General features: G+C 38.4%; 1 protein-coding gene across 1 annotated transcript in view; it reads left to right on the top strand.

The window, feature by feature from the left end:
* LOC125174488 (uncharacterized) overlaps nt 1–20,904 on the top strand; it is a 56,291-nt gene that overhangs the window by 21,361 nt on the left and 14,026 nt on the right. The window lies entirely within an intron of this gene.

The raw sequence follows: 20,904 nt of genomic DNA, 5'->3' as shown, positions 1-20,904 counted from the left end.
AACTGTATTGGGGAACCTCAGTACAATGACCCTGTTACAGCCTGCCCAACTAGAAGCTAGGAAACCACACCTTCTTTAGAAGGTTTATGCAGTAGAAAATGGGAGGTGGTTTGTGATTTAAAACCTTACTGATTGTCACAAATGGCAGGAAGACAAAAAAAGTGAAGGAAAAGGCTTGATTATAAGAAATATTGTTAAAGAAAATGAGAGGAAGTTTTGCAAAAGTTCAAATACATAATGCAATTTAAAATGAGACTGATCAACTTTCCACATCTGCTTTGATGAGTAGATAAGAATACCTATAATTTGTGTATTAAGTATTTGAATATAAATTACTCTTTATAAATTGAGGGTGGTTTTTTATAAATTTTCTTTAGTATTTAAATCATCACATGGAACTTAAGAAAAATAAATATCCTCATTTGTACATATACATAGACGGTAGGTAGTACTTATTCAGATTATTAAAAATTTCAGGGGCGCCTGGGTGGCTCAGTCGGTTAAGCGTCCGACTTCGGCTCAGGTCACGATCTCGCAGTCCGTGAGTTCGAGCCCCGCGTCGGGCTCTGTGCTGACAGCTCAGAGCCTGGAGCCTGTTTCAGATTCTGTGTCTCCCTCTCTCTCTGACCCTCCCCCGTTCATGCTCTGTCTCTCTCTGTCTCAAAAATAAATAAACGTTAAAAAAAAAATTTAAAAATTTCAAAAAAACAGAGCCTGAATTAATGAAGTTTTAATATGCCTATAAGTAAGTATATTAGTCTAAATGTCCAGATTAAGATTTAGTACTTTTCAGACTTTAGCACCTAAAACATATCGCTAGGATGTGACTATAACAAAGCTCAAAGGAGCAGACTTTGTCCTCTATACCACAAAATAAAAAATGGTTGTTTGTTTTGATACAAATATGCACTTTAAACCCTCCCCCCTCACACACACATACATGCACACACATAAATCCTCCAATATTCAGGAAGATGCATCATTTCATCTGTGGCTCCCATCTTTTTAAATGTTTATTTATTTTTGGGAGAGAGACACACAGACACACACACACACACACACACACACACACACACAAAACATAAGTGGGGGAAGGGCAGAGAGAGATGGAGACAGAATCTGAAGCAGGTTCCAGGCTCTGAGCTGTCAGCACAGAGCCCGACGCGGGGCTTGAATTCACAAACTGAACCATGAGATCATGACCTGAGCTGAAGTCAGACACTTAACCAACTAAGCCACCCAGGAGCCACTGTGGCTCCCATTTTTCCTGGCACATGGCAGAGGTGCACCAAGAGCTCTCTATAACCCAGAGTTCATTAACTTCATTAATTCAGGCTACATTTGAAATTGTTAATAACCTGAATAAGTACTATAGTCTATGTATTTGTAAAAATGTGGAGAGATATTTTATTTTTTTAACTCCATTGTGATTATTTAAATACTAGAGAAAATATAAAAAGCACCCTCCAGCAGGGTGTGCTTGATCTATATTTAGGAAAGACTTGAGAGGTCATCGTCATCCAATTTGGGAAAAAGCAGTTGTACTTTGCACAAGCAAAAGCTCAATAAATGTTTGTAATATCGAATTTGTTGACTACTGAAATAATAATTCTCTGTAACTGCAAAGGTCTATACAAATATAATGTACTAATAATATTAGACATTCAATCCATTTGGTATATAATTCTTTTAAGCCCAAGACTCACAAAAAACAGCAAAATGCGCTTTACTCCTGCCTCCTCTCCCTCTCAGGTGGTCTTCAATTTCTTCTGTTTTCTCTAATTTCTACAGAGAATACCATTCTTTTGCTCAAGATCAAAGTAACTCTGCCTCCTTTCAATTCTTTATAAACATTACACCAATTCTCAAAGAGCACTCCTTTCTCAAAGAGAGCTATCCCTTCCTGACTTTTGCTTCTTCCTCCAAACAGATTGAAAATCGTTTCTTTTGTCTTGATATTTTGGGTGTGACTTGATACATTCTTGGGTTTGTCTTCCTGGACATACTAGATTTAGACCTATGTAGTATTCTCTTATTTCTCGTGGGTTAAATGCACATCAGATAGGCCTCAGATCCTCTGTCTTTATCATGTAGTCTTTCACAGATGGAGCCCCGCATAACCTCCATCTGCAGGCCCCAGCCTGTCTGGGACTGTGAGTCAGTTCTCCCTAAAGCCAGAAGAGTATCAGCAGCCTCAGCCCCATCAGCCTGAAATTGGGCTTGCTGCCCATAGAGCGCTAGCAATGAACAGCTGGGGCCTGTAAGGCTTTGGAGTAACAGCATCTCCAATCTGTGTTGGCCTCAGCCATACATACAACTGGGAGGCAGCAGGGTGCAGTGGAAAAGGGCAACAGCAAAGGAGCCAGGCAGGCTTGGAAGGTTCAAGTTAGTCTCCCCATTCTGACCTTAGCTGTATGACCTTGGGCAAGTCACTGAATTTTTCTGAATCATCTGTTTCTTTACCTGTAAAGGGGAGGTTGTCTCTAATGCCCATCCCCTACAGGGATTCTTGCTGGTAGCTTATTTAGTCTTTCTATTACACTAGTTTCCAATTCAATACAAATAGAGTATTTCAAATTGTATATTTCAAATTATATATATATTTCAAATTAATTTTGCCTGATAGGATGTTAGAATCTTGACCAAATATAAAATCAGTCATCAGACTTCTTCTGTGATTTCTGTTTTCTCATACCTTTAAATGATACATTTAAATCAAAAATCTATTGGAGGGGAGGAATGCTTATCATAATCATAATAATTGCTAATTTATAGTGAGTGTTAATTATATGGTAGGTACTGACCTAGGTGCTTGACATGGATTGTCGCGCTTAATCCTTGCAACAATCTTATGAAGTAGATACTATTGTTATTGTCATTGTACAGATGAAGAAACCAAGGCATGAAGATGTTAGGCAGCATGCCAAGGGCCACATAGCTAGTAAGTAGAGAGGGATAGAGTGGAGACTGGGAGAGAAAGAGTTCCTAGATAAACCAATAGGTTATTCTTTTTCCTACTTCAAGCAATGGTCATGTCTAACATGCTCCTGATAATAATGAGTACATTTATTGCCTGGTGCCGTAGTCATTAACTTGTTGAATATCTTCTGGGTGCAAAGCAATGACTAGGAGATTTGCACCTTGAGGCATTAAAAAAGGAGGAGGAAGATAACAGTCTCTGCCCTCAAGAAAATCAAAAGCTAATAGGGAAGCAGCCTGAGCAATTATGAACTCCAATATAAGTAAAATACAGTAAGTGCTTTAATAGTGCTACACACTAAGTGCCACTGGACCCAGAGAGGGAACAACATATTTCAATCCTTTCCAGAAAGCTTGATTTCAAAGTTTATCTTTGAATTGAGCCTTAATGAACAAGGAGGTTTTGAGAGGCAGAGAAGTGAGAGAAAGACATTCCAGGCACAGAAACCACATGGGTAAATACTCACACTGAGTCACTATTGACTCACTAACCTCAGTGTAGGGCTTGTTCCTGGAATAGCAAGGAGCTTGGGGTTTCTAAGCTCTACGGTATTTGCAAGGAAGTCCTAATTTGGTAGGTGATAGTAGAAAGGCAGAATCATAAAATCTTGGGGTTGAAGGGTCCCTTAAGGTCATCTAATCCAATAACCCATCAAATAGCTAAATCTCTTCTAAAACCTTCCTGCCAAAGGGGCATCTGGGTGGCTCAGTTGGTTGAGCATCCAACTTTGGCTCAGGTCATGATCTCATGGTTTGTGAGTTCAAGCCCCGTGTCGGGCCCTGTGCTGACAGCTCAGAGCCTGGAGCCTGCTTCAGATTCTGTGTCTCTGTCTCTCTCTGCCCCTCCCCTGCTCATGCTCTGCCTCTCTCTCAAAAGTAAATAAACATTAACAAAAATAATCTTAAACACCTTCCTGCCAAGTTGGGGCGCCTGGGTGGCTCAGTCGGTTAAGCGGCCAACTTCAGCTCAGGTCATGATCTCGCGGTCCGTGACTTCGAGCCCCGCGTCAAGCTCTGTGCTGACAGCTCAGAGCCTGGAACCTGTTTCAGATTCTGTGTCTCCCTCTCTCTGACCCTCCCCCATTCATGCTCTGTCTCTCTCTGTCTCAAAAATAAATAAACATTAAAAAAAAATTTAAAAAATAAAAACCTTCCTGCCAAGTAGTCATCAAAGCTAGGCTCACATATTCCTAGCAATAGATATGTTATTATCTCCTAGGGTAGCTGATCTCATCACTTTCTGAAATTATATTATTTGCTTATTTATTTGTTTATTCAATTATTTTCTTTATCAGATTATAACTGAAGTTTCAAGAGAGTAGGGACTGTCTTGCCTATTAGGTATCCTCAGTGCCTAGCACAGAGTAGGCATAAAATATTCATTGAAATGAATGCATTCCATCTCCAGATAGTTACATTTATAAAATTGTTAGGTTATTTCCACAAAATAGTCTTTTACATACATGAAGACATCTATAAAATCCCCTTTGTATTTTCTCCAAGTTAAATATCTCCAGTTGGTTAACAATTCCTCATGAGCTATAACTATGGGACTCTTCACTATCCTGATTACTCTCTCAAATTCCCTTTTGTCTCTGTTTCTTTTAATGTTCTTCTATAATAACAGAAGGCTATATCCCAGCTTTGTGTCATCCTCCAACTAGAGAGGTCTGATCATCTCTCTTGTTTTAGGTCTTACAGTGTGACCACATTTGGCACTTTGTTGAGGCCTACTTCACATTGTTGCCTCTTGTATTTCTAATTGTCAGATAACTACCCTCCTTCCCACTCCTACTACCCCCTGCTATGTTCTACCACTTGCTAAAATCTCTCCTGTCTTGACTTGTACAGATAGAGTTTGAAAACCAAGCCCAAGAACTCACATTTAGGAGGCTGTTACAATAATAATCTAGGACAAAAGACACAAGGTACAGAACTAGCACAGTGTGGCCAAAAAAGAAGAAACAAAAAGAGAAACACACTTGAGGCCTGATCAACAGAACTTGCAATCCACTGATTTAGTAACTGCTAGGTCACTTTCTCAATGAATGCCTCTCCCTCCTGACTGCTTGTGAATTAGGAGTCAATTCCCAGCTTCTCCCCACCTCACTGTCTCTGAAGTAAGCATACAACATAGTCTTTTTAGTCTGTTATATATTTTTTTCCTAGTTACAATATAAAAAACTTACTGGGAAAACTGAAAGATAGTAAGATTTCTAGCCTGGATGCTTGAGAGAATTGTGGTTCCATTATCAGAGTTAGGGAATACAGGAATAGACTTTAAGATGATAATGAAGAATTTGGGGCACCTGGGTGGCTCAGTTGGTTGAGCGGCCAACTCCTGATTTCAGCTCAGGTCACTATCTCAAGGTTCATGAGTTTGAGCCCCGCATTGGGCTCTGCACTGACAGTGTGGAGCCTGCTTGGGATTCTTTTTCTCCCTTTCTTTCTGCCTCTCTCTCTCTCTCTCTCTCTCTCTCTCTCTCTCTCTCTCAAAATAAATAAATAAACAAAAAAAAATAAAAGGTAATAATGAAGCATTTGTTTGGGGACATGTTGAATTTGAAAGCCTGAGGATATCTGAAAGCAGTTAAACAATTTGTTTCAGTACTTTAGATTTGGCGCACAAAGCTGAAATATAGATTTGTGTGTCATCAATGAAGATACTTGAAGCTTTCCCAGACAAGAATGCTGAAGATCATCTGGATTGAAAAAAGATATGGCTAAGAACAAAACCTTTAACACGTCCTCCTATAATGGGTATTTGGAGGAGGAATCTCCTAGAAAAAGAGAGAGGTGTGCTGAGAGGGCATAAGGAAAACTTGATGAGTTTAACATTGGGTTGGCCAAAGCTGGACATTATTACAGAAAGAAGGTAAAACCAGTCACATTAAACCCAGCAGAAAGCTCCTGGAGAACAGAAATTCTTAAGATGTTACTGAGTTTGTCAATGAAGAGGTAGTCTGATAACCTTGAGGAGAATAATTCCAGTGAAATTGGAGCCAGGGTGCAAGTTGTTAAGAAATAAGTTGAGTAAATTTTAACAATGAAGTCAAAGCAGTAAATGTAGACTGCTGTTTTGAGAAGCTGTTATACAATACATGTAAAATAAAAAAGAAACAAATCCATATGAGATTCATACAACCCACATATTCTAAAATATAATAGGAAGTTAACTACCATTTCACTGCGATTTCCAACTGGCTTTAGAATTAGGCACTTTATAAGCCTATAGGTAGTCAATAGATCTCACTATATTAAAAATAAAAATGGAAATATATTTTTATGGATAGATTTCATTGAATTTAAATAGGGTTACATGTATTTTCTTGTTTGTTTTTCCCTCGGTTCCCTCTTTGGTGTCTAATTATTAGATGTCCAATAATTTTCTCTGAATTCAGTTCTCACCTAATTCTGCCCAGGCTGGACACCAGGTAAAGCTCATTAGACTTTAACCTACCATAGATTTTGTTGGAATTACCACTAGGTCTAATGAATTTCTGGATCCCTTCTATATTGTCTTCTAATGCCATGGGCTGTGAACCTCTGGGAAGACCCTATCACCTCCTGCCCTGGCCTCCACAGCACATAAACTCACAGGGTGTCAACTCTGGAAGTGGCTTTACAGTTTTCCTAGTTCATTCTCCTTCTATTTCATAGGTGAATGAACTGAGGCTCACAGTGGGAAAATGACTTGTTCAAGGAAGCATTGTTACAGAATGACTGCCGCATGATCTTTAGAGTGAGAGCTAGGATGGAATCCTGGATTCATTATTACCTAATTTAATGACATTAGGCTAGGCTCTTCACTTCCTGAGCCTCAGTTTTCCCATTTGAAAATGGGCTAATGATGGTCACACCTGCTTCATACAATTTCTGTATGATTGAATAACACGTGAAGCATCTAGTCAGTACTTAGCACATGGTAGAAACCCACAAAATGTTGATTCCCTCTCCTTTATGCAAGGTTCCATACCTAATGTGACAGAAACAAAACTCAAGCAAACCCAGGTCTTCCACACCAGCACCTTTTTCATACGTAGGGGTCTTCAAATTGAGATGCCCCTGGAGGTATGTGAAGATCTTCTGAGAGATATGGGGGCATGGACAGCTTCAAGACAATTGATTTCCCAATGCTCAAGTTCCATATGAACTTTTCCCTAAAATTGATCTTAGTATCCATCTGCAGCTGAGTTTCATTTTCCTCCTATTTCACAATAATTTTTCTACTTAGTAAGAAGATAGACATTCCAAACCTAAGTAGAACATCCCCGCTCCCCGCCGCCTCCGCGAAGTGTTGAATCGCCAAAGCAACAAACAAAGGGACTTTGGGACAATTTCTTTAGTCAGGATTTTATAAACTGCATCTCCGTTGGAGTTCCTGGGTGGTTCAGTCGGTTAAGTGTCCAAGTTCAGCTCAGGTCATGATCTCCCAGTTTGTGACTTCAAGCCCCTCATTGGGCTCTCTGCTGACAGCACAGAGCCTGCTTTGGATTCTCTGTATCCCTCTCTCTCTGCCCCTCCCCCCTCCCCTCAAAGTTTGTCAATGTGTTTCTATTTGTGGAATTTTTGCTATGAATTCTGCTCTAAATAAATAAATACATACATGCCTAACATACATACATAAATAATACATACATAAACATGAAAAAAAATAAACTGAATCTCAATCTCATTCAGAGGTGTGATTCCAATAAATGTTTACTTTTTAGGTTTAATAAGATTATTAAAACCTGTGATAATGTAGGCTGTTCAGTTGTGCACTTCCAATAATTGTTTCAGTGCTCAATGCAAAAGAAACTTTTCAACACTTAGAGATTTATTAATTTTTAAAGAATTTTTTTAACTTTTAGTTCACACATGTATATGTTTTTGTTGAAGAACGATAGGCTGGTGGATAAAAGACTTCTGAATATAGAAATACATTCCGTTAGATTAAAATCTGTGGAGGAAGTGGGATGGAAATAGGAGTTCAAGGAGAAAAAGACCTTATAAAATGTTCAACAGTCAAAAAAGAGGTTGCTACACACTTTTAAAGTGGATGAGGTAACAAGATACCCTCATATCTAAATATCATTAGTAAAATTTAAGAGAATGATGAGATAGATTTATTTATAATATGCTGGAGATTATCTTTTTCAACTCTTCTATTTTTCTGAAAAGAATTTAAATGTCAACTTAAAAATGAATTAGGAAGAACATAATTTTTCAAAATTCTTTTAGGGGGTACTGCCTAGACTACCCTAAAGAGGTCCACAGCCATTTCAGAGTTTTATCCTTATTCTAATCCCTAAGGGAGAGCTTCCCTTTTTTTTGATGTTCAAAAAGATACATGTGCACGCACACAAACAACATATCCCCCGGGCTTTAGGTCTTGTTCCTTTGATTCCACATCCTCTCCTTTGCCCTTTAGGGACATATCTTTGGCTCCCAGCCCTGTAAGTTTACATCTTATCCTTTTCAGCCCTGATGCTCCCCCTCCCGCCCAGCTCCATATACACACACACTTGCCCATTTTCTTCTGAACTTTTTAAAAATTTATTTTAATGTTTATTTATTTTTGAGAGAGAGACAGAGACAGAGCGTGAGCAAGGGAGGGAGGGTAGAGAGAGAAAGAGGGAGACACAGAATATGAAACAGGCTCAAGGCTCTGAGCTGTCAGCACAGAATCCTACGCGGGGCTAGAACTCACAAGCGGTGAGATCATGACCTGAGCCTAAGTCACACGCTTAACTGACTGAGCCACCAAGGCGCCCCTAAACTTTCTAATTACTGCAACATTGCTAAAGTTGTTCCAGCCATTAGGAAACCATTGGCTTCTTCCTTCATTTTTTGCTTCAACAATAATTCTGAAACTTCAGCATCACTCAGAGGGCTTGTTAAAACAAATTACTGGGTCCCACCTCTAGAGTTTCAGTATCTAGAGTTTCAGATCCAGTATTTTGGGAATGAGCCCTGACATTTTGCATTTTAAACAAATTGCCAAGTGTTGCTGATGGTGCTCGTTTGGGGACTTCACTTTGAGAAACACTGCTCTATGCTAGTATCTGGTCAGCTCACCAGAGATCATGTGGCCTAACTGGCAGGTACTGTCATATCTAAAGCTAAGAGTGATACCAAAAAAGATATACCAGGCAGAAATATATGAGGTTTCTCAGGCATATTTCTCATACAATCTAAAAATTCTTCTGGATTGGATTTATTTAGAGCAGAATTCATAGCAAAAATACCACAAATAAAAAAACATTGACAAACTTTCATAGGAACTTGCATTCATGGTGGACTTTCTATATGCCAAGCATTTTCTAGGCAGATTCTCACGCGTTATCTCATTTAATCCTCACATCATTTTTGTGATGAGTTTTATTCATTATTATTTATTAATTATTATATTATTTATATACTATGTGTTATATATAAATAATATTTATTATTTATTCTCTTTACCCATAAGGAACTGAAGAGCTGAAAGGTTAAATCCATTGGAAACTGTCCTTTAAGTTATTCACTAATTTCAGGTGACCATACAGAAGAACGAAAACATCAGTTGTCAACCTGCTTCTATAAGAAAGTAAATATTTCAAGACATGTATGTGGGGTGCCTGGGTGGCTTGGTCAGTTAAGTGTCTGACTTCAGCTCAAGTCATGATCTCATGGTTTGTGGGTTCCAGCCCCACATAAGGCTCCACACTGACAATGCGGAGCCTGCTTGGTATTCTTTCTCTCTCCCTCTCTCTGTGCCCCTCCCCGACTTGTGCTTTCTCTCTCTCTCTCAAAATAAATAAACTTAAAAAATAGCATTTAAAAAATTATGTGAAATCATTTAAGAGTCAATAAAAAGAACAGGCAGATTTTATTAAAGGATAAACATTTGGTCTTACCCAGGTCATTCATCAATCAACAAACAGAAGAGAATCTGGAATCCCATTCCACCCACTACCCTTTATTGATTTAAAAAAGAGGCATAAAAAAAAAAGAAGCACTGGATTCCATCAACCATAACTCAGTTCTTTCAACACTATTGGAAAAAAGAAACCACCAGTAATACTGTATTGTTTAAAAACTCAACATATATAAAGCAGAAAAGAGTATTAAATTATAGAATGTTCTAGTATCCTAGAGAATGGGCTGATAAAGACTAATAATTAGAGAATGTTTCCCATTGCATTGAGAATTTGCATAGGGGTGTGTGTGTGTGTGTGTGTGTGTGTGTGTGTGTGTAGTATGTTCTCATATCATTATTATTCTCCATTTCTGGAATCCAATAAAAATTACCAGGCATAACAACACAGGTATCAACAGATGTTGGTGAGGATGTGGAGAGAGAGGATCTCTTTTGCACTGCTGGTGGGAATGCAAACTGGTGCAGCCACTCTGGAAAACAGTATGGAGGTTCCTCAAAAAACTAAAAATGGAACTACTCTACAACCCAGCAATTGCACTACTAGGCATTTATCCAAGGGATACAGGTGTGCTGTTTCAAAGGGACACATGCACCCCCATATTATAGCAGCACTATCAACAATAGCCAAAGTATGGAAAGAGCCCAGATGTCCACCGATGGATGAATGGATAAAGAAGATGTGGTATATATATATACAATGGAGTATTACTTGGCAGTCAAAAAGAATGAAATCTTGTCATTTGCAACTGTGTAGATGGAACTAGAGGGTATTATGCTGAGTGAAATTAGTCAGTCAGAGAAAGACAAATATCATATGACTTCACTCATATGAGGACTTTAAGACACAGAACAGATGAACACAAGAGAAGGAAAGCAAAAATAATATAAAAACAGGGAGGGGGACAAAACATAAGAGACTCTTAAATATGGAGAACAGAGGGTTACTGGAGGGGTTGTGAGAGGGCTAAATGGGTAAGGGGCATTAAGGAATCTACTCCTGAAATCATTGTTGCACTATAGGCTAACTAATTTGGATATAAATTTAAAAAATAAAATTAAAAATAAAATAAAATAAAAATTACCAGGCATGCAAAAAGGCAGGATATCATAACCCATTGTCAAAAGATAAATAAATCAAAACCAACCCAGTACATGGATTTTATAATTATTGTATAGAGGTATTAAAATGGTATTCCATAGGTTAAAAAATTTAAGTACAGATATGGAAGTTGTATATTTAAAAAAGATCAAATCAAACTTTTAAAGATCAAAAGTATAATATGTGAAATGAAAAATACAATGGATATGATTAACAGCTGATTAGATATTACAGAAGAAAAGATTAATGAATTTGAAGACATAGCAATAGCAGCTACCCAAAATTGAACAAAGAGAGAAAAAAGAACTAAAAAAAATATGATGGAGTATCAATGAGCTGTGAGACGATTTAATACTAATTGGACATCCTGACAGAGAGAAGTGGGGCAGACAGAAAAATATTTGAAGAAATAATGGCCAAAATTGTCTCAAATTTGATGAAAACTGTGAACCCACTGGTCCAAAAAGCTTGGCAAGTCCTAAATACCAGACACGTGAAGACACATAGTAAATTGTTCAAAACCAGTGATAAAGAGAAAAACTGAAAAGACATCAGACATGTCATACAGAAACAAAGATGAAGATTCCACATTTCTTGTTGAAAACGATACAAGTGTAACAACATCTTTAAGGTACTGAAAGGGAAAAAAATAACTGTCAACCTAGAATTCTATATAAGAGAAAGTATCTTTTAAAAACAAAGGTGGACTTAACACTGTCGGTGGGAATGCAAACCACTGCAGCCACTGATTCAAAGGGGTCAGGCACACACCCCCCCGATGTTTATAGCAGCACTATCAACAATAGCCAAATTATGGAAAGATCCCAAATGGCTATGGACTGAGAAATGGATAAAGAAGATTTGGTATGTATGTACACTGGAATATTAGCCATAAAAAATAAAGAAATCTTGCCATTTGCAACAACATGGATGGAACCAGAGAGTATTACACTAAAATAAGTCAGAGAAAGACAGGTACCATATGATTTCACTCATATGCGGAATTTAAGAAACAAAGCAAATGAACATATGGAGGAAAAAAGAAGGAGAGAAACCATAAAACAGACTCTTAACTGTAGAGAACAAGAGACTCTAACTGTAGAGAACAAACTGTTGCTGTTTGAAAACAAAAGTAGAAGTGGAATAAAGAACTTTTCAGACATCCAAAAGCTGTAAGTTGGAAGATTTCATCACTGGCACACCCTCACTATAATATTTAATTTAATGTTTATTTTTGAGAGAGAGAGAGAGAGAGAGAGAGAGAGAGCATGAATTGGGAAGGGGCAGAGAGAGAGAGGAGACACAGAATCTGGAGCAGGCTCCAGGCTCTGAGCTGTCAGTACAGAGCCCGACATGGGGCTTAAACCCGCAAATCGTAAGATCATGTGACCTGAGCCAAAGTCAGATGTCTAACTGACTGAGCCACCCAGGCACCCCTGCACGCCCTCACTATAAAATAAGATTTCTAGGGGCACCTGGGTGGCTCAGTTGGTTAAGTGTCTGACTCTTGATTTTGGCTCAGCCCACAATCTCATGGTGTGTGGGTTCGAGCCCCGCGTCAGGCTCTGCATTGATAGTGTGGAGCCTGCTTGGGATTCTCTCCCTTCTCTCTCTCTCTCTCTCTGTCCCCCTCTTTAAAAATAAACAAATAACATTAAAAAAAGAAATAAGATTTCTATTTCCACCTTTCCAATCCAAAAGTCTTTTACTTCTTTTTCTTGTTTTATTGCACTGGGTAGGAACTCCAGTACAATGCTGAATACAGAACAGACATCCTTGTCTTGTTCTTCATCTTTGTAAGTAGTCATTTTATCAGACTTTCTTTAGTTATCCATTTTGAATGTACTGTTTCCTGTAAAGATCATACCATTTTTTCCCTATATAGAAGGGAAATAAGAATCTGAGGGCAGAAATTGCAGAAGACAGAACATTACTTAACATTAAAAAATAAAACAAAAACAAAAAGATAATTTCTAACATGAGGACCATTAAGAAATGGAAATTGTTGCCTTGGGAGAAAGCACCTTTCTAGAAGTTCCAGAGAACCACATGCTATGAATAGTGTGGTAGCGATTTTCATCCTACATGGGAAAAGAAAACCGTTTCCTTATGGTTGTGATGATCCCATGATGATCTGAGCCCGTGAGATGTTGTCTCAAAGAAGGGAAATTATAAACAAACTATGCATTTAAATGCTTATGTACATTATGTACTTATGTACAGAGTTACATGTAGGCAATCCAATATACCACTATTTTTTCAAGCTTTTCTATAGTGTATTAAAACCAAAAATTCTGTAGCTTTGTTCCTCACCTTATTAACTAGATTCCATCTTTCTTTTTAAAAGATTTTATTTTTTATAGAGCAGTTTAGGTTCACACCAAAACTGAGAGGAAGATCTAGAAATTTTCCATACACTCCCTACCTCCACACATGCATAGTCCTGCCTTTATCAACATCCCACATCAGAGCAGTGCATTTGTTATAATTGGGGAAACCACATTGACCCATGATAATCACCCAGAGTCTATAGTTTACATTAGGGTTCATTCTGGTTGTTGTAATCTATGCATTTGGATATACCACTATTTTTTATAAATATGTTATGTTCAAATTGTGTTTTAAATGCCCTCTTAAAATCTTTTTCAGGGAGTCTTTAACAGCAAATTCATTGCAAATTCTCAATGCTTCACTGCTCAATAAAGAAGTTCCATTGCACACAAGTGTGGTACCTGCTAGGATTCATGAAGCTTGCTAGAAGAAATCCTGGTTGCTAAAACAAATCTCTAAGAATTCTGAACAAATTCCCATAAGAAAAGATGGTGCTGAGTGCTCTGGGACTCTGGGGTGTGTTTATTTGCTTTGGTGAGTGTCTCTCTGACCTCTTTAGGTCAGTGGGAAAAGAACAAAGGCCTCTTTCTCTTCCTGATTACAACACCAGGAAGCCCCAGGTAGCTGAAATGAGAATGCTTCAAGATACAGGAATAGATACATTCCCATAGAGAAAATAGGACAAACAACCAATTAAGAGCTGAACACTGGAGGAAAGACCAACAGCCCTGGAAACCAAAGCAGTAAAGTGAATGAGGCCTGCAAAAGATTTGTAGTGAATGTCAAACTTAAATCTGGGTTGACATCCCAGATAATTTGGTAATAATTAATAATGGATGAAATCTAGGTAGATTGGGATTCCATTTGTACCTAATTGTTCATGTTTTATTATTTAAGAATTAATACATGCAAGAGTGTATAATTAAAAGTCAATCTACCCTTTTACCTAATCACTGTAACCTTAATCAACCAAGTCTGGGAGCCAGAGGCAACTATTGTTACCTGTTTCTGAGGTCTCCTTCCAGGGATAATCTATGAATATACAAGATTGGGGAGGTGGGGGGTGGGGTGGGGACATACTTGCAACACAATGAACACACTGTTCTGTAAGGTCACATTTATCTTTTAACAATGTATCTCTGAGAAATTTCCTATTTGTATATAGAGTTCTGCTTCATTTTTTTTTTTAAACAGCAGCATAGTTTTCCATTGTGTGGAAATACAATTATTTATTGACCAGTCTGAAAATGATGGATATTTAGATGGTTTCTAGTCTGTTGCTAGCATTTTTCTGTTTTAAAAAGTATGCACCTTAATAATGCCTTTTAATGAATATGCTCAATAAAATATATCAACTGGGAATAATACTTCCTACTTATCAAATTAGCTAAAATAGGTTAAAATACTTTATTAAAGGAGCCATGGAAGAACAGGCACATTAGTTCTAAGAATATATACATATTTGTTGAAGTATCATTGCAATTATTCTCAAGCATTGCCATTCATCAGAATTTCTTTAGAGTTTCCTCTCAAAACACAGATGCTTGGGGTATTTCCTTAGAAATTCTGATTTAAAGATTGAATTAACTTCTCTATACCTAGAAGCAGGGTTGAAAGAGCCACGCAACCATCCTAATCCCGGGCTCGGATGTGCACATATTGGTAGCTACCAATATTACAAAATTAGTTCTTAGAAAAAAATGGCCTTTTATAGACCTTGCCTCATGAATTCAGCCTTATTAAGGGATGACATATTTCACTCTTCTTTTATTACACATTAAGAAAAAATTTTATGGAAAAAAAACCCCAAAGAGTTTATTTTATTAACACAGCTAACTATTTACATAAATCTCGATTGTTAATTATCTTTGCAAAAGTAAAGTATATAGTTTTAATACTTATGTACACATTAGCTTGGTTCTTTTTCCACTTAGCTTTATTCCAGATGCACATTTAGGTATAAAAATAGATCACAAAGTTAGTATTGTAATAGTTCTATGCTTACATTGTTTTACCTTATATTTTGCAAAACGAGCCCTTGAGTCAGGGTATTTGGGTTATGCCCAGTTTCCCTATTATAAATGGTGCAGATATAAATATCACTCATTATTCACAAACATTTTTTGTTTTAAATTATTTCTTTATGCGTTACTAAAAGAAGCAGTTGCACATGAAAGGGATAGAGTTTTAATACTTTTGCCTGTATAGACTGCTGCACAGAAAGATTCTAAGTCATTGTGTTCTGCAGAATGGACCAGTATATACCTGTTTTCCCATAAGCCTCTCCAGCAAGGGGTTTTATTCCTTTCATCTCAATCTAATAAGTATTGTTTTATTTCATACCTAAGGAATTTATTGAATGTATTTATCAAAATGGTTTTATTTATTTATTATAACTTTATTTCATTTACTTACTTACTTACTTACTTATTATAATGGTTTAACTCGACTTTGACACCAGGCTGCCTGGGTTCAAATTCTTGCTCTGACATAGGACTTTCAGAAAGTTACTCTCATTCTTTGTGCCTTAGTACTCTGTGTTTAAAATGGCAACAATGATGGCACCTACCTCAAAACCATTTGTGAAGATTAAATAAGTTAAATCCTTAGAACCATTTCTGGTGTTTGGTAAGCACCATTTAACAGCAGGCCATTATGAGTATTCAAGAATGTCAGGAACAGTGCTAGACTCCAGAGATAAAACTAATGCCCCAGACACAGACAGTTTCTACACTCACAAAACTCACAGATTAGTTGGAGACACATGCAATTCCAATACTGTTTGACAGGTGTGTGACAAGGAAACATGGGAAATTCTTCTAACTTGAATACTTGATTTTTGCATTAGAGAAGCTACATAAATATTCTGAAATGTTGCTTTGAGGTTACATTTTTTCTCATGTGAACTGGTCATAGTCCACCTGCCCATGGAGTCTAAGTATTTATTACTGATGTGTATATATTTTTCAACTTATAAAAACAATACTTATTCTGTTCCAGACACACTGGCCTCTGCTGTTCCTTGAACAACCCAGGCATGGAGACATTGATTCACTGTTCTCTCTGCCTGGAAAGCTCTTCTCCTAGTATCCACATGGTATGCTCCCTCTCCTCTCTCAAATCTACTCAAATGCCACCTTCTGTGGCAGGTCTTCCCTATTACTCTACTTAAAATTGCAAACTTCATCTCTCAGGACTCCGTTCTTCCCTGATATATTTTTATCCTTTGTACATTCACTTCTATACTAGAAAATTTATTTTATTTTCAGTCTCCACCATTCACAGTTATGAGATTTGCCCACTATTGAAAATAGCATCCAGCACTTAGTAGGTGCTCAATAAATATTTGAGTAGATAAATGTCATTTATACAAATGACATTAATATCATAACACATGTATCATTCTGGAACTTAGGTTCTCATTGAGTGATATATCTTAGGTATCTTTTCATGTTGGTATTGATAGATCTTCCTCATTCTTTTTAACAACTGTATAATTGTCCAAAGGAGTATGAACCATAGTTTATTTTTAGCTTTTTATTAGTAGACATTTAAATCATTTACAATTCAGTGCTATCACAAACACTGCTATAATAAGTAACATATCTATCTTTATGCAGTTGTGGTTTTCTTGTAGGACTTGAGTATTGAGTTTTGTCCATTATATTTATTGCACATATTTTTCTATTGCTTACATGTTATGTTTCCCATATGGTTAAAAAAAATTCAAACTGAGAATGAAAATAAATCTCCTTCTCTATTCCCCCCCCCCCTTGTTTTTCACATATCTCAGAGACAGTGCACATAACAAGCTATGTGACTGAAGCAAAAGTTTCATAAAACATATTTCTCTTTACTACATTCAGTATACCTTGATACTTTCTGTTCTATTAATTTCATTTCATCACAAAAATGCTTTAAGATTATTTTAAATCATTAGTTCATTGAGACCCACAGTCTGAAAAGCTCTGCCCTCTTCTCCCCTACTCTGTGTTGAACTAGTCTGTGGAAGCAGGCACCTATTTGAGTTTCCCTGTTTGGCAAACTGGTAGCCTATGGGAACTGGAGACCTCCCTTGAACCCTAGTCCAATTAGGTAAGGGCTACCTTACTTTTCCCAAGAGTTGAGACTCAGCCACCAGTGGTCTCAAACTAAACCACTGCTACTGATGGCAACTACCTGACTTTGAATGTCACTGTCTGCTGCCATGCCCTATCCACCAGACTGATATTAGCTCCACTCATGCCCTATCTGCCTTGATAAACAGGGATATCATTTTAAGACTGTTGGCTCACTTCCATGTTGATACTTAAGGGAGGTCACTCTGTAGGATGGGAACTGTTTCCAGGTATTGCTACCACTTAAAGTCAGGAAGGGACAGAATCATAACTTTTAAAGTTCTGTTTACTCAAATCCCTGCCCAGCCTGAGTTTGGACATACAGAGGAAAAATGGGAAAGTGCTGCTAGGATCTAAATAAAGAGTTGGGGCTCTGGCCAAATGGACTAGAATTCAAGGCAGAACTCTGGGCAAGGAGGATGAGGTCAAGTGCAGATGGATAAACACGGTACACTGGAGTATGCAGTAGCATAGTGGACACTTGGGTTGCTAATAAACCCCTGAGACTCACAACAAATGATGAGACTGTTCAGGCCCCACCAGTTGGTAGGGCTAGTCTCCTGCCTCAGTTCAAGAACAGGGTGACTCTAACCATGTAGATTAGGGGCATCCATGTCTAAAGCTAAGAGTGCTAGGGCATGCAGGGACTCCTAGGAAGTAATCAAGAAGAAAGACTCCTTCACTCCTACATTAAATCCAGCTGAGAGCACAATTCCTCTCCTTGGCATTTGACTCAGGACCTGTGAGACATCGTATTGAATAAATAATTTAAATGCAAATTGATATGACCAGGACTTGAGCAGATCAGATCAGGCAAGCAGATTATTCTCAATTAGGAAAAGAAGGAAAAACTTAAAAAGAAACATGTTCTATTCTTGGAAAGGGTTTTCTGAAGGGCAGGTTTATTCATTCACTCCCTCACCCAATTATTCGTTTGTTTATTATGTAGATCATGCTTACTCATGGACGCCTGTTTTCATTTACTCCTGCATTGTCAGATGTGCATGTTCCCCTATTTTCTGTCTCTTCTGATATCACAGGCAAAAGAGCAAGCTTAAGGTACTTGTACAACTTAAATATGCGACTTCTTAGGCAACATTGTTTGACTCCAATGTCAATGGGGCCCTGATAACCACTGGAATTGAAGAAGTCAGTTCTAGGGGTGCTTGGGTGGCTCAGTCAGTTAAGTGGCTGACTTTGGCTCAGGTCATGATCTCATGGTTTGCTCTCTGCTGTCAGTGCAGAGCCCGCTTCAGATGTTCTGTCCCCTTCTCTCTCTGTGCTCCCCCTGCTCACACTCTCTCTCTCTCAAAAACAAATAAACATTTTTTTAAAAAGTCAGTTCTAGGGATGCCTGGGTGGCTCAGTTGGTTGAGGTCCAACTGAGGTCCGACTTTGGCTCAGGTCATGATCTAGTGGTTCGTGGGTTCGAGCTCCGCGTCGGGCTCTGTGCTGACAGCTCAGAGCCTGGAGCCTGCTTCTGATTCTGTCTCCCTCTCTCTCTGCCCTTCCCCTGCTTGTGCTCTCTCTCTCTCTCAAAAATAAATAAACATTAAAAAAAATTTTTTTTAAGTCTGTTCTACACAAGAAGTTTGTTAATTATGTCTTTCTCTGCTGGGTAGGTGACTCCCTATATGGCAGCAAAATACAGACAGAAATAATGACAAACTCCTGTGAAAGTAAAGTCGATTGTAGGAGGTGATGAAAATATTCAATACCTAAACCCAGACGTCAGCAAAGATGACCTTGTCCTTCAAGATTTAAGAACTATCTAATCCTTCACCCCACTTCCTGGCTATATTCTGAGGAAACTGCACTGCCCTCCACCATCCTGGGGTAGCAGGGGCAAGAAACTCATATTGTCATGGTGATCTGGCTCCAGTCTGATTTCCAGTGTCTGATTTTCATCTGCCCTTTGGCAGTTTCTCCTACCCTGTGTTCTCTCTGACCCAATATGGAGCTCAGTTCTCTGTCTCTCTCTGTTTTGTGATATCTTCCTTCTCTTCCCCATCTCCCAAATCTCACACGAGACATTTGAGTATGCAGTAGAGTCCACTGAAGATTTGGGGTGAAATGGAGGCTTAAAAAGACACTAGATATTGCTTATCCTACTTCCTTTTTCCTCTGCCTTTAGCTTCCCTACCCAAACTCAAGGAACCTCACCCTGGCGGTAGGGAGATGTTGGTGCTTATTTAGGCTCATTAAAGCTGCCTAAAAGCTAAAACAAAGGATCCCTTTCTGCAACTAGCAGTGCAATAACTGATAGACATTTTGACCTTTGGATCTTTCTTTCTATCCTTCCTTTATCAATTGGAAGAATTCATGCCACCCTGTAAAAGGGGGGAAAATGGTCAGTTGGGTTTAAGATATATTTTACAAATCATGCTATTATGAATAAACCCTATTTAGCTGTCAGTGGATTACATATGGTTGTAGTTATTATACTCAAAATATAAAATTTTAGTGTAGACAACTGCAAAGAAGAAATGAAATATTGGCTCATAATTTTCCCAGATGGCCTCTACCGATATACTACTCAGATTTTGATGATTTTCTTCTGCTACTTTCCTTTTCCAGTCTTGTCAGAATTATATGGTATTAATTGGCACAAGGAGAAATGGTACCTTGACCCAATTCTTGGCACCAGGCTCCAGGACCACGAATCCTGAGCTGGATCCAGCAGTGGGACCCAAAACAGCAAATCACAAATCAGGAGCTGGCTAAGGAAGGCAATGGGACAATTAAAGGTAGACATTCTGTGAAAATAAGGGTGGAATTAAAGGTGGTCCAGGGCCAGAATTTAAGACAATCATAGAAGATGTCAGGCCCAAGAAAGGACAAGCCATGGGAATCAAGATCCAACGGAACCTCTTAGATCTCAGCAGGAAGAGAGAGGGAGGAGAACTCCCTCTTGTACTATGTGGGTGTCATAGTACAAGAGGACATGGTCCAAGAGGTATTTGCCGTGGCAGAGTTCATCCTCCTGAGGGTGGACATCTGCTGGTCCACAAAGCCTGGGACTTTGCAGACAGCTGCTGGTACACATTCAATCAAGTGGTGGTCACTGTGGTTAGTGGAGTCCAGGACACCCTGACTCTGTGAATTGATGTTTGTAGATTCATAATAAGCAAGCCAGGGGGCGCCTGGGTGGCTCAGTCAGTTAAGTGTCCAACTCTTGATTTTGGCTCAGGTTATGATCTCACAGTTGTGAGGTCAAGCCCTGTGTTGGGCTTGAGTGTGGGGCCTGCTTGGGATTCTCTCTCCCCACCCCCATCTCTCTGCCCCTCCCCTGCTGTGTGTGCTCTCTTTCTCTCTCTCAAATAAATGAGCATTAAAAAAATAATAATAATAGGCAAGCCAGGATTATTAAAGATGGCTAGGAGGTTAGTCTGTATTCTTCAGTCTCTGAGGCCTAGGTAAGGTTAAAGGCCAGAATGTCAAAAATAGCAGCTGTGTTATAAACAATCCGAGTT

Source organism: Prionailurus viverrinus, chromosome C2 (assembly GCF_022837055.1).
Source record: "Prionailurus viverrinus isolate Anna chromosome C2, UM_Priviv_1.0, whole genome shotgun sequence".
Lineage (NCBI taxonomy): Eukaryota > Metazoa > Chordata > Mammalia > Carnivora > Felidae > Prionailurus > Prionailurus viverrinus.
This window is presented reverse-complemented; position numbering and strand designations above follow the sequence as displayed.